General features: G+C 45.5%; 1 protein-coding gene across 3 annotated transcripts in view; it reads left to right on the top strand.

The window, feature by feature from the left end:
• The window catches only part of CARD14 (caspase recruitment domain family member 14), a 462,412-nt gene that overhangs the window by 195,510 nt on the left and 252,671 nt on the right, over positions 1-14,231 (top strand). The gene's annotated exons all lie outside the window — the stretch shown is intronic.

Below are 14,231 nucleotides of genomic sequence, written 5' to 3'. Positions count from 1 at the left end.
TTAGGGAAGCACAAATGAAGCACGTTTTGGGGTAATTCTGAATTGTGGTGGAAGCAAATATTTTAATACGATCCAAAAAATCAATACAATAGGTGATGATATTTCCACACATTATCCTTTGTCTGCTGTATACTTATCTCAGTAAACCTATATGTTTGTGCAAATGTAAAGGTCATTTCAATTGAAGATGTGTTGTCTGTAATGGCAGTGCATTACCACACCATGAATACTCCACTTTACCCCATTTGACTATGCTCTGGGCACCCACGTCACAGCACTCTACTATGAACCACTCCACATTATGCCACTCCACTCAATTCCATTCCACTCTGCGTCACTGAACTCAACACCACTCCACTCTATGCCAATTCCCTCTACGCCTTTCTACTCTACTCTGCAACACACTAATCTTTGCAAATGCACTGTACCCCACTCTTCTGTACTAAGCACCATATCACTCTTTGCCACTGCTCTCACACCACTCCAGGCTAGGCAAATCTGCTCTAATCTGCACCACTCCACACTACGCCACTCCACAGTACGCCTCTCCACCATGCCTCACGGCACTCTACTCTGCAGCACTCCACTCTATGCCACTTCACTCTACGCCTCTCTACTCTGTGCCAATGCACTCTTTCCCACTCTACTATGTACCACTGCACTCTTCACCACTGCTCTCTATGCCACTCCAGTCTAGGCCACTCCACTCTTCACTACTCCGCTCTGTCACCCCACCCCACTCTATGCTACTCTACTTTGCAAAACTGCACTCTATGCCACTGCTCTATACACCACTGCATTCTACTCTGTACCGCTCCACTCTATGCCAGTACACTCTATGCCAATCCACTCTACTAATCTATTCTGCTCCACTGCACTTAATGCCACTGCACTCTACACCACTCTATGCCCCTCCGCCTTAGCCTGCACCACTCCACTCTTCTGTGCACCACTCCACTCTACGTCACTTCATTCTACTCTGAAACACTCTACTCTATGCCTTTCCACTCTGCGCCACTCCATTCTGCACCACTCCACACTGTACCACTCGACTCTACACCACACTACTCTATGCCACTGCACTTTATTCTAACCACTGCACTTTAGACCACTGCTCTCCACACTGATGCACTCTACACCACTACTCAAAAACCATTGCTCTCTACGCTAATTTACACTACACCACTGTACTCTATGCCACTATACTCTACTCTGCAACAATCTACTGTATGCAACTGCAACTGCACTCTATGCAACTCTATTCTACTCTGCACCACTGCACTCTATGCCACTTCACTCTATGGCACTCTACTCTGCAATACTGCATTCTCCGCCACTTAATCCTTCGCCACTCTACTCTCCGCCACTGCATTTTATGCCAGTGCATTATACTCTACACCACTCTATTGCAATCTACTCCAACACACTTTACTCCAATGCACTCTATGCCCCTACACTTCACTCTGCACCACTCTACGCCTTTGCACTTTACCCCACTCTACTCTACCATGTACCACTGCAATCTATACCACAACAGTCTGGGCCACTACAATCTACTCCACTCCACTTTATGCCACCCAACTCTGCAACACTGCACTCTATGCCACTGTATTCTATGCCAATGCACTCTACTCTGTACCACTCCATGCCAGTGCACTGTCCGATGCCCCTGCACTCTACCCAGCACCACTCCACTCTGCACCACTTCACTCTAACCTGAAACAATCTACTCTATGCCACTGCACCTAATGCCACTGCACTCTGCGCCACTCCACTCTGCACTCCACTCTACATCACTACACTCTATACTGCTCCACTCTACTCTGCACCATTCTACTCTACACTACTGAACTCTATGCCACTCTACTCTAAACCACTGCCCTCTCCGCCAATGCACACTACGCCACTTTACTCCAAGCTAATGCACTCTACGCCACTGCACTATACACCAACTACACTACACCACTGCTCTCAATGCTGCTCTGCACCATTGCACTCTGCCACTGCACTCTATTGCACACTATTCTACTTTGCATCGCTGTACTCTACGCAATTGCTCTGTACACCACTCTACTCAACACCACTGCACTGCCAATGCACTCTAACCCACACCACTGCACTCTACAACACTCTACTCAAGACTGCACTCTCTGTCACTAAACAGTTCACCATTCTACTCTGCATCTCTGCACCCTACTCTGCACCACTCAACTTAGCACCACTCTACTGCATTATATACCACTACACTGTATACCACTCTACTCTGCATCACTCAACTCTACACCAGGGCACTCAATTCTTTACCACTCCATGCCAGTGCACTCTATGCCATTACTCTATGCCACTGCACTCTACCCTGCAACAGGCCACAGCACATCACTCTACTCTGAAACAATCTACTCTATGCCAAGGCACTCTACGCCACTCTACCCACTCTGCTCCGCTGCATTCTCTGCCAATGCACGCTACACCACTTTACTCAGAACCAATGCACTCTACTCCATTGCACTTTACTCCAACTACTCTGTACCACTGCACTCTACATCACTATATTCTACTCTACACCACTGTGCTCTACACCATGGTGCTCTACGCCACTGCATTCTAAACCACAACACAGCACTCTACTACACTCTACTCTGCAGGATTGCACTCTCTGCCACTAAACTCTTAGCCACACTACTCTCCACCACTGCACTCTATGCCACTGCACACTACTCTGCACCACTCAACTTTATGCCACTTTACTGTGCTCTATGCCAATGCACTCTGTGCCATTACACTCTAAATTTTTGCATCACTACACTCTGCGTCACTCCACTCTAAGCCACTGCACTCTACATCACTCTAATCAACTCTACACCATTGTACTCTGCACCACTGCACTCTATGCCACTGCAATCTACGCCACTGCACCCTACACCACTTTATACCTCTACACTCTACCCTGCACTACGCCACTCTACCCTGCACCCCTCCACTCTATGCCACTTCAGTCCACTGCACTCTGAAATCTACATCACTGAACTGTACGCCACTGCACTCTACGCTGCAGCACTCCACTCTACACTACATTATGATATTGCACTCTATGCCACTCTACTATGTCAATGCACTCTATGCTAGTGCGCTCTACACCACTTTACTCAAAACCATTGCAATATGTGTCACTGCACTCTATGCTAAACTACTCTGTACTTTAGGCCATTTCATTCTACACCACTCTATCCCACTCTGACACTCCACTCTACTCTACGACACTCTACTTCATATGACTCCACTCTATCACGCTCTACTCCATTAAACTTTACTTCACTCTGACACGCTGCTCCACTCTACAACACTCTAATCCACTCTATGCCCCTCTAATACACTACTCCACTCAACTCCCTCTATGCCACTCCATGCCACTTTACTCCACTCCACTCTATTCTATTCTACGACGTGCTACACTACTCCACTCTACGCCACTCCACTCTGACACTTTATGCCAATCCACTCTACGACACGCTATTCCACTCTACATAATTCCACTTTACTACACAACTCCACTCTATGCCACTCTACAACACTCTATTCTACAACACTCTATTGTACTCTACGCAACACTCTCTACCCCACTCCACTCTGCTCTACACCACTCCACTGTGACACTCTACTCCACTTTATGACACTCTGCTCCACTCTGTCACTCTACTCTACAACACTCTTCTCCATGACGCTTTACTGCCTCCACACCACTTCACACCCTAGAGCCACTCCACACTACTCATGTATGCCACTACATAATACTCAACTGTACTTCACTCTATTTCACTTTACGACACTGCACTACACTCTCCATTACACCACTAACGTTTAGCCATGCTGAACAGCAGCCATGCTCTACAACATGGCTAAAACATATTGGCAAAGCCAATAGACCTTGCATAGGCGAGACCTATTGGCTTTGCAAATGCTCGTTTCAATTTGCATTTTGATGTTTGCTTTCCTATTCCCATCAGAAGTGTAAAAGTGCAACAGACATAACACAAAGTTTAAAAAATATTAAGTTGATCGTCTACTTACACACAACATCGGAAAACGTGAGCTCGTTAAATTTGTTTGAGTGGCTTCTGCAGATGTTTCCGGAAACCCCGTGAAACACACTCTTGGCACTTTATTGTTATAGGTACCTTTCGAAGACCATTCATTTAGTCAAATTATTTTCCAATCATCCATCAAAATGTTTGTGAAATAATTTATCATTTTAATTTGAGCCTTGTCCTTTCATAGATGCAGGGCTCACGTCCAAAACGACAGGCACAGAATATTTACTCGATGCACTTAAATATTGTCAGAATTAAATGTCGGTCAACAGTAACTTATGTTTTCTTGTTTGCAACCCCTGCCTATAACGGATACTGCAATGACACTGTCATCTGATATGAGAGTCTCGGCCCTTAAATATCAGCTGCCTATTGGAATATTAAAGTTTTGAATATACAGTAAATAATACATCTAGTGCTCGATGCCGGAAAGGTCAGATTGGGGGCTTTTCTTGGTTTAGGAATACAGGGCTGTTTATCAGATTTATTCCCTCAAGCACATTTCAAAGCTGAGACAAGACCGAATCAGCAAAACAAAACACAGAAAGTATGTGTGACCAAACTACTGCTCTGCGGAATGATCATTTCGCGTTTGCGATAGAGTCACATGCAGCGTGTAACCTTTGGCGAGCCCGCAATAGTGGCCAGCGGCCTAAGGGAGAGCGGGAGGTCACTGCACAACCGATAGGAAGAGGCTGGGCAACAGTAAAGCCTGAAAGGACAGGACTAGGAGGAGCAGGGACCCGCAGGTAAGCAGGAAGAGGAACTCTGACCTGCGGACAACAACAAAAACACGAATAGCCATGCATCACATAGTGGAAAAAGAGGAGCCAGGGCCCGTAGTATGTTAGCCAGGGTTCACGTGGCGGGAACAAGTTAGTTCATAAAAGAGGAAGACGCTGAATGCACCCTGGCTCAGTTAAAGGGAAGAGGCAAGGCCCGGGGTTAAGGTGGGTAAGAAAAGGAGCAGCGCCTTAAAAACAAAAGTCGAGGGGGAGCTACTGTGATCAAAGTACGTAAGGAGAACAGGTATGGTGCAGGCAAAAGGATGAGGAGGATCCCAGACTCACAGCAGTGAAAGGATACACTACGAGCGAAACAAAAGTAAGTAGAAGGGACATGGTTCAGTCTAGGATGGAATGGGAGACACACTTCAGTACAATCAAAGGAGGACCTTTGGCTCAATGGACAGGAGAAGGAGAATCCAGGATTCCGAAGACAGGAAAAGCAGGACTGAGGGTCAGGGGACCTGCCATAAAACAAACAGAATGGGGAGAGCAAATCCACAGATGTTGGGCGAGCACTAGGATAGAGGCGCTCTCCTTGAGATTCCGGACAGCGTTCATCTCCTACGTCCTTGGCCTTAGCACTTCCCTACATTTGTGCCTCCTCTATGATCCTGTTGAGACACAGGGAGTCATGCATACAAGTCAGTAGTGATGAAGAATGGTCCCTGACCATGGGCCGCTGTCAAGCCATCTCCTAAGACAGTGACCGAGATAGCTTTTGCTTTTAATTTCTGCCTAACATTTTGGCTGCAGACAATAAACTCTGCCGTTCTAACAGAAACATAAAAAATACAAGGGGGCTGCATGTAACTCCATGTGAATGATCCACAAAAAACATTTAGATTGCAGGGTGTACAGCACATCATTTTAAAATCATTGCGTTGTCTGCCATCTTCGGAATATTCAACATTTTGGACTCCAGCAACAGGTCTTTGGGGTTTAGATTTATTGAGATCATTTCTATGCCTATCTCCTGCAGCTCCTTATAGTTCTGTGGTAATGAAGATGTCAAGTTGTTCATGTATTAAGCAGGTTGTTTTATTCAAGTAAGATTTACCAAGTAGAGCCCCACCAGGAGCAGCCTTCCTGCTGCTCAGTCATACTCCAAATGACACTCCACATCCAGGCATCCTCACATTCCATTACATCTCCATGCATCTCCAGTATGTTAGAAGTAGTCGAGTTGTAGGCGTCGGTGAGTAACTGAACCTCACTCAGGTCGGCTTGGGAGGAGAGGGCAATTTTACAGTGGCCAGCTAATTCGACTGGGTTTTTTGAGCTGAGATCCCTTTTCCAAGTCTTAGATTTCGTTGGATGAGCCTTCCTCAGCTTCACCTCCATGTTGATATAGAAGAGAATGCAGTGGTGGTCTGACCAATCGCATGGGGTAATGGATTCAAGTGTGATGGACTGCCCTTTTGAGATAATGTGGTCTAAGGTTTCACCTTTGTTGTGTGTTGGTTGGTCACAGTGCTGCTTAAGTTCATGATCCTTCAAAAAGTCTTTAAGGCAAGTAACCACTTGGTCATTAGGATTAGACCAGTGGAGATTGAAATCGCCAAGAAAGGTTTGGGACATGGCTAAGTCGATATTACTCGAGATGATCTCCATTAGTTGTTCAATGAAGGGGAGGTTGTCTCCTGGAGGGTGATAGAAGGTGTGAAGTTTGCTGACCGGCTGGTTGTTACTTGCGATGTTGAGACAAAGATATTCACAAGCAGAGGGCGGTGAGGACTCTATGTGGGATATCGAGAGTGTGTTCCTGTGAATGCAAGCTAGGCCCCCTCAAAGCTTCATGACTCTGTCTAGCCCAATTATGTCATGGGTAGGAGGTACAAGGAGGTCTAAAATAGGAGTGGAGGCTGGAATTAGCCAGGATTCAGTAAGGATGATGATGTCAAGATCATTGTGTTGTATTAGGTGGAATATTTCAGAGGCATGTTTGCTGGCTGACCTGCAATTGAGTAGAACACATTTCAACCGTGGAGGATTTGTGGCTGAGGGGGTCTGGGTGACATTACCTCTCTTGAGATTGTCTTTATGGATGACTCTAGGATTAGACCCACATACCACCCAGTTAGAGTGGTATGTGTGGAAAGATGCTCCACACGAAACATGTAAAAATGCACAACTCTACACCAATCAAGTAGTAAAAGAAAACTTTAATCACTAGCAAAACACTCACTCTTCAAACATCTGGCTTCAATTCAGTCCTTCACCTAAACCCGAAGTAAGGGCGGTATGTGTGGAAGAAGGCTCCACACCAAATAATAAAAAACTCTTCAAGCAAACATCAGGAGGCTAACACAACCCTTCACCCTAAACCAAGTGAGGGAGAAACAAGATACCTCACATATATGATTTGGCTTCAACCCTGGCTCTTCACCCTCACCCTGAAGGTAGGGTGGAACAACAAACATAAACTATGCCTTACACCTTCAACAACTGCAACAAAAGCCAAAAGAGTAAGAAACGTATCCACTGCCCCAGCCCCGAAACAGGGCACAGACGCATGCTCACTCTGCCAAGATCATATACAAGGAGATACAACATATCCTGGTACTAGTACGCCATCCGACGAACACAAAAAAGACGGTAGAATTGAATGGCTTCAACAGGTAACGTCATCTCAAGTAAACTCCCAGTAAAATACAAGATCAACTGTGGAACACATTCCCCTGACAAACTCCAATCAAATACACATAAACAATACTCTCAACAATTTTACCATAGAAAGATGAAGGGCTGCAACCACAGGATAGAACATTGACTCAAAAAATAAACATTAACTACAATAAAAACAAACACAGCAAACTGGCGCTGCACGAGAGCTGTTACTTCATTAATGAGAAAGAGCAATGCTTGCCCTAACAGTTGTTACACTGCCCATACCCCCAAAACACTTGAACATTTGCTGCTGTTAGAATCAAAACACCCCGTTAGAATTAAAACTTTTCCTCAATTTCAGCACATTTAATTCAGTCATTTAAACAGTAGACTTCATGAAGGAAGATCACTAATGTCTCCAATCCCCAAATGCAAGCCCAGGGAGGGGACCCTTGCACGTTGTAATGATGAGTCCTGAGGAAACCATAAATTAGAAATTCAAAATGTCTCACCAGTTTCTACATATGAAAAGAGTTTGCTCACAAGTCAGTTTTAATCCGTCTCGGACTCCGACCAAAAAACACATTGCTGCGAGTGCACCAGAAAACTGTGCATAAGAAAACTGGACATTGCCGCTGGTGCTAAGGCTCCCCTTCTAAGCTCCTCGTAAGTTTACAACGATGACGTCGTATGAATGTCCTGTCATTGGGAGATTCATACCTCATTGTGATTTCAAAATGGCAGCACACTTACGGTAGAAGGCCGCCGGGTGGCTGCGGTCACGTAGGTGCTGGCAAACGTCACAATACCACGGAAGGCAGAGCCCAAGGGACTGACTGGGTTCGCGCTTGCACAAAGATCCATGAGCACGAGCAACAGCCGTTGAGGTGAGTGCCTTCCTGTTTAAAAAAATAAATGACGTGGTTCAACGATCGATCACCAAAATAATTAAGGTAGCAGCCACAGGTTGAATAAAGTAAACGTCACCTGAAGGGCTATTGCTGTCTAAAACCATGACCCTTTGAGAGTGAGCGGACCCACGGTAAAAGGCTGATTAGTGAACAGTAATGTCACACTCACAAGTACGTAGGCGTTATCACCGGACCTTTACTATAGACTATACAACACTTATTCCTCCATTCAACTCTCATGAGTGGTTCCTTGAACATCAGTGCTTGCCATCTGACACAGCACAACTGACGCACACACAGTGGCGTGGCTAGAGCTTGTGGCGCCCGGAGCTATCCCTCAGATTGCCGCCCCCCCCTAGGGGGGGGGGGGCATGCACTTCAAAGAGGTCCGAGAGACACGTAGTATCGCCGCTAATAGTTACCTTGATCATGCAACTTACATGCACATACATGACACGGTCCAAGGCTACACAGTTGAAAACAGCGGTGACTGGCAGTACAAAAGGGAACACACAGACTGCATGATCTATCTGGGGACTCAGAAAAACCACATGTGACATCCATCAGAGAGCTGCGTGAACAATTACCTGGTAATCCCCTCAGCACAATGCAAAAATGCACATACATGACACTGTTCATGTAACCTTCATCTACAGCTGACATTAAATGACCATACATCATGGTCCCCCCCATTAAAGCAGTGGGGACCTGCACAAACGTGATGTGCTCTGTGGACCCAAAACTAACTTAACAGTGTGGAAGCCTGTGATTCTTTATCTTTCAAAAACACCAAATTTATTATTCACAGGGAATGACTCACTGTGTGTCCTTAAAACTAAACGCAGCACAAAGGGGTCAGTCAGCTCCACCTTGCCAACACAGACCGGATACAAAGCCCACTCTGGTGGCCCAAAGGCAACAACAAGCAGGGGTCGCTCCCTGTCATTACTTCCAAGCAGCAGCAACCAACTCCCTGGGAATGAAAAGACATGTGCTCTTGGTACCCAAAACCAGCTTGTAATAGTGCATCTCTCCTTCACAGCAGCCTGAGCACACACATGGTGCACAGCCTGCCTGGGGGCCCAAAGCTAAAATACAGGGAGGGGCGACACATTATGATCACAATCCTTAAACACAGTTGTGGGGGCCATGGAAACTTGTTCAACTCTATCCAATTTGTAGCAACATTATTAGGGGAAGACGGATTCTTTTCAGTAAATGCTAGAATCCCCTAAGTATTTCTTCCAGGTGTGGTCTGCATTGTGGTATTTTAATTGTATGACATCTAACCTAAAAACGTTATTAAAATGATAACTATGAAGTGCCTTGTTACTCCCCTCTGAATGTTACTCTACCTCCTATGTGGTACGACGGAGGGTTGTTTTCTTGTTTGCTTTGGCCTACGCAGGATAGGGTTACCTTTCTGTGCTGTACGATTGGGATTGGATGATGGCGTGGCGCTTGTATCTGCGCATGTGTGTGTGTGTTTATGAGTGGGCTAGAAATACTTTATTGGGTCATCACGGTCCATGTTTGCATTTATGCATGATGCTCTGGGTCAAGGAATCCCTAAATGTGGGCGAACAAGAAATAAAAGCTAATGCTTTGCTGGCTAGGAGTCACGTTCCCATCTTTGATCAACTGTGTTCCTGATATAGAGGCGGCTGAACTGGCCGTCTACCTGGCTGTATGGAGAACACGGTAATGGTGAAGGGGAGCACTCCGGTATAAATCAATGTATTCAAAAATCCTCAGAGTAAGAATAATGGTGCATCAGCTATGTGGGAGTTTGTCCTCTCCCACTAGGTGAGAAAACAAGTAATAACAGGATGCGGACCTGTGTTTAGCTGAGCACTGTTCACAAGGTGTCTAAACTGACACTAACCAATTTAGTTCATAGTATTTGTTTATTTTTCAATAAGGAAACAAAAATTTCACTGAATCATTTCATTATGTTCAGGCGTAAGACAATAAATGAGGTAAATCCAGTTTGTACCAGGACAAAATTATAAGCTGTATGCATCAAACTCAATTGCAAACAGTATTCATATGTAGCATGACTTCAATACATTTGATGTCCACAATTCAATATATAACATGGTTACAACACATCAGAAAATAAAATGCCCAATGCATTTCGGAACCACTGTTCCTTCGTCAGGGGCCAATCTGTGAAAAGATAAGAAATAAAACATTTCATTGCTTAATTTTTTTTTTTTTTTTTTTTTTTTTTTTGAAGGGACTCAATCTCTAGCAACCAATTGTGTACCAATCACGCCTCAAAATGAGTTACCTGTGTGTATGTAATGTTTGTTTTCTGTTGAGTGAGGAACCTCGTGATTCTGTGGATGTAAAAAACGAACCACATAGGGTTAATCTGACAACTGGGACCTAAAATCAAGAACGTGAGCATGAATCTGTGGTGGCACGATAGATTTGTTAGCTTACCTCTCTCAAGCTACTTTGTGGCTCTGTATGGAGAGAGTAAAACATATCAGGAGATAATAACGCGAAAAAGTTGTAACGTTTGCCAGCAAAGAAAGACAGACCGATATAGACTAATGCTAGTCATGGAATATACGTCAAAGATCTTACCTTAAGATAAAGTGTGTGGTGAGCTGTAGAAAGAGGGAGAGGGGAAAAAAAGCCGGGAAAATTAGAACGCGGCTCTAAGTCGTGATATAAGGTTGGTAAACCACCGTAATGGTCAGTGAAGGAAACCTTACCTATTGATTGAAATCGAGCCTGAGAATCCGACGAAACGCCTCAGCAGGTGAACGGGTTGTCAACGGACTGAAAAAGTCCGGATGTTTATATGGTGAGAACACCGGATCTTGAACCGGAACTGCTTAAGCTGCTCAAACGGACCTAGAGGGCGAGTTCTATCATTACGGTGGTTTACCAACCTTATATCACGACTTAGAGCCGCGTTCTAATTTTCCCGGCTTTTTTTCCCCTCTCCCTCTTTCTACAGCTCACCACACACTTTATCTTAAGGTAAGATCTTTGACGTATATTCCATGACTAGCATTAGTCTATATCGGTCTGTCTTTCTTTGCTGGCAAACGTTACAACTTTTTCGCGTTATTATTTCCTGATATGTTTTACTCTCTCCATACAGAGCCACAAAGTAGCTTGAGAGAGGTAAGCTAACAAATCTATCGTGCCACCACAGATTCATGCTCACGTTCTTGATTTTAGGTCCCAGTTGTCAGATTAACCCTATGTGGTTCGTTTTTTACATCCACAGAATCACGAGGTTCCTCACTCAACAGAAAACAAACATTACATACACACAGGTAACTCATTTTGAGGCGTGATTGGTACACAATTGGTTGCTAGAGATTGAGTCCCTTCAAAAAAACAAATTAAGCAATGAAATGTTTTATTTCTTATCTTTTCACAGATTGGCCCCTGACGAAGGAACAGTGGTTCCGAAATGCATTGGGCATTTTATTTTCTGATGTGTTGTAACCATGTTATATATTGAATTGTTGACATCAAATGTATTGAAGTCATGCTACATATGAATACTGTTTGCAATTGAGTTTGATGCATACAGCTTATAATTTTGTCCTGGTACAAACTGGATTTACCTCATTTATTGTCTTACGCCTGAACATAATGAAATGATTCAGTGAAATTTTTGTTTCCTTATTGAAAAATAAACAAATACTATGAACTAAATTGGTTAGTGTCAGTTTAGACACCTTGTGAACAGTGCTCAGCTAAACACAGGTCCGCATCCTGTTATTACTTGTATGGAGAACACAACATTTGCAGTCACAGGTACACCAAGGCTGCCTGCATAGCCAGGTAAAACAATGTATTTCTGCACTCACAGAGGGAAATAACACTCAACCACATATTCAGCCAATCCATTGAGTCTTCCGGTACTCAGAAAATGAGGTTCTACATGAGTTATTCCAAGATTCCCACTGATCTCTGTGGGACTTTCTCTCTATTTTTAGGGGCTGAGGAATGAAGAATGAGAAGCAGCCACTTTTCAGACCTGTTTACTCAAAATCACATCTGTACACCAAAATCCAGACAAGCCTAAACTCTTTGTATACGAGTACGAGACAGAGGTCGCTCCTGCATCTGTGCACGGTCCCATCATGGTCCCCATAAGGTATTATAGGGACATGTGGGGAGGTCCTTTGTCCTTGGCACTCTTTGTAGCTACATCCCCTATTCAGCGGGTTTGACTAGCACTCTGCAGCAGGTGGTGCCAGTCGCCTAAACATGTCTAGGCACAGGCTGCTGCCTATGTTACCCATGTCTGGAAACATCCCAATTTTCAGAGTAGCCTTCATCCATGGAGCAAATGGAGCGGAGCCTCTCCTAACTTTTTCTCCTCCACCCTTCTTGGGAGGTCTACTGTGGTGACTTGCCATGCGTTACTCACATGCTGTTTACTGGGAGAACTGGAATGTCTGCTCTGTCCAGCTCCAGACCATCTTCTAGCTAACAAGCTGCAGATGTAGCAATGGGACCTCCATGATCTCGGAGAGCATGTCCGCTGATGCCCTGAGTCAGCCTAGTGCTGCACCATCAAGCCATTCGGGGCGCGAGGAGCAGGAGCTGGAGCTGCCTCTGCAACCTCAGCCTCTGCAACCTCTACATCTCTCATGCAGCTCTCATCTGGGGCTGCAAGCTATGCAGTGGCAGAGGCGGCAGTAGTGGCAGCCCGGTTCCTGAAGAATCAACAGGGCGGTGGTGCAGACTCAACGGGCTCCCCAGTCCTGCTATCCAGCATCCCTTTTAGGGTCATTCCTGCATAGAGGGATACCTGCAGTGGCAGCCCGACCCTAATCCTCAGCAGCAGGAGGAGATAAGAGGCGGGGGGATCTGGGAGGGAGCTGGAGTGCGAGCCAGGCACTGCAGAAGCTGCCCAGCTAGGTCTGGCTGCCGCCTGCGGTTGCTCTGAAGCTTCTGCTCGGGGGCCTCTCTCTCTCATCCCTCTCTGTGTTCTCTGGGAAGGTCGTGTGGGCTCCTCTCCCTTCATCCCTACATTGGCCTTAGTCCAGGAGCGCCCCCTATGCTGAATAAGTTCGGAGGATCGCTTGTACATACAGAGGCTCATAAAGCACGAAGCGCCAGGTGCTAGCAAGATCATTGCTTTCAAGCAGCTCAACCACCCTGCGAGCTAGGGTCAGCACTCCCTCACACCAGAGGCAGCCATGTGGACGGGCGGACTACTTGCAACCATGCGAATTTGTGGCTTCCCTACCACAGCTCTTTAGGCTCTCCTGAGTCCTTGCAACTCCTCAGGCGGAGAATGAGGTCAGGAAGTGAAAGGCGGTCAGTTACCACCATAATTAACAACAGGAAAAGGAAGAACAAAATGTTGGGCGTGCCTTACAAGGGCATGGCTATGACAGGATTCCTTGACCCTACGGCGCAAACCACATTGGTGGCAATAAAAGGTGCCTCACCAGCAAAGACAATCAAAACCGGCTATCAACCTAAAATATATTCAAAATGTTCATTTGTGAAAGACGCAGGGGCTTTCCTAAATGCCATGCCAGCAATCCTGAACTGAAAGGGCTCCCTTCCCCCCAATGCATCCGGAGGTCATAACCCAGTCAGATATAGGTGCAACATCCATAATATCGTCAAACGACAAGGATAAAAAAAAAATACAAAGCAAGAAGAGGTCAGGAAAGTAGGAGACACAGAGGGCATTGCCGCGGCTATACAGCAAGAGGGCGTTCGGCAAGAGGGGGAAAGACAAGAAAGACAAAGACATACCTTACAAAACACTGTCCCAGTTTGCAAACATGGGCTACTATTCACTAAAGGGGGCACTTTTAGTTTAGTGCCTGGACCTATTT

This window comes from Triturus cristatus, chromosome 7 (genome assembly GCF_964204655.1).
Source record: "Triturus cristatus chromosome 7, aTriCri1.1, whole genome shotgun sequence".
Classification (NCBI taxonomy): Eukaryota; Metazoa; Chordata; class Amphibia; order Caudata; family Salamandridae; genus Triturus; species Triturus cristatus.
The sequence above is the reverse complement of the archived record's forward strand: the minus strand, read 5'-3'. Positions and strand labels throughout refer to the sequence as shown.